A 1,707-nucleotide genomic window follows, 5' to 3' on the forward strand; every position below is an offset into this window, starting at 1 on the left:
GTTATCATATATTTGGGGTAGGGTCAATTATGGTTCGATTCTTATAAAATAAAGTGGAGAGACTTTGGTTCAGTTTAAAGTCAGTTATGAGCGTTATAGTCATTTTTTGAACGGGACCTTATATGGCGGCTAGGTGAAGTCGTGAACCAATATTACCCATTTTAACTACCAAACAAACTGCATCAACTAAAAATAATTTTTCTCTCTAGCTAGTCCCGTTTGGACGGGCATGGCTAGATCTTAGAATTTAACAGTGACCCAGATTATATATATATAATTTTAGGGGTCTTAGACCAATATTTCGATGTGTTTCAAACGGAATGACAAAAACAATTAAAATAAAATCACAACATCTGACATATCTTCACTTTCTTCGAGATTTATTCACCTAATTCTGAGGCCTATATTTTAGTCTCTGGGTTAAAAATTTGTCTGTGGATAGGGATAATATTTTCAAAAATATACCAACTTAAACTAAAAATTTTTAAACATCCCACGTATTTCTGGTTAGTGACTTCTAGCCATAACGGCGGAGTACTTGAAATGTGCGGGATTCTTTTCTTTTTTCCCTCTTCTTATTTCAGTTTATTTACGTATAAATTTTTGTTATTTTTTCCACCAACTAGTACATACTACGAGCAAAAGTAAATTGGGTTTCCTGAGTCAATTGCCTGCCACTGATGTGTTTATTTTGTGTAAATGTGTACACTGTCAAAGTGATGTTTAATAAACGTCATTGTCAATATCAAACCAATATCATTATCGTCTAAGAGATAATGATCATCATAATTTCTCGAAAACACATACCAATGGAATCAATAAATCTAGTGCATTCATCTCTTCCACAACTCTAGTACATAGTTGTCATATTTTTTGTTTTTCAAAATTTCATTTATTTATTTGTATCGATGATGGTTTTTATTTCTTTGATTTATTTTCAATGTTTTGAAAATGTTTCTTAAAATAATAAAGAAAATACACTTTTTTTGACGAAAATGTGGTTTTCGGGAAACCATTGTGAAATAAAGAAAACAATAACAAACTAATAACAGAAATTAATACCCAACCAACAAACAACCAAACACATTGATGCCACCAAAAATCCCTTTACTTGTAGGGCTGTAGTACTCACCGCATTTGTAATTGTTGGTGGGCCCACAAAAACGCAGCCATGGTGGGACCACCCTTGAGTCGAAAAAAGACTCTTTCTTGTGTTTATTTAAAAATAATCGTACATTTTTAATTTCATCCATAAATTTGTTGAATTTTCATATTTTTCTTAAAAGTGCCAACAACAAAAACACATCAACATTTATTAATTGTTGGTTGGAAAAATCTTACCCCTTTTTTCTGTGGTAGACCCGGTGTTTTGTTTATTGTGTGCCAAGCAGTCTAATGTGAAAATATTGTTGGTTTTTTTGTTTGCTCTGCACATGTATGCCCCTGGGGATCTTCTTGTGTAACTCCACATTTATATTGTTTGGAATTGTATTTGTTAAACGTCTTCTTAAACGGTTGCAATTTTTTGCCCTTTTTTTTCTTCAATTAATAATTAAATACTTTTTAAATGTTGGCAATTTGTTGGTGTTTATTTCTTTATCTGAGTTACAAATTAATGTTGCTGTTCGTTTTAAACCCTTCAAAAGAGTGTCTAATGATGACGTTAATTGTTTTTATTACCATTACCTAGGGAGAGGTTTAAGAAAC

Source organism: Lucilia sericata, unplaced genomic scaffold (assembly GCF_015586225.1).
Source record: "Lucilia sericata isolate MDLA Ls3-8-SP2 unplaced genomic scaffold, ASM1558622v1 Contig000005F_arrow, whole genome shotgun sequence".
NCBI lineage: Eukaryota > Metazoa > Arthropoda > Insecta > Diptera > Calliphoridae > Lucilia > Lucilia sericata.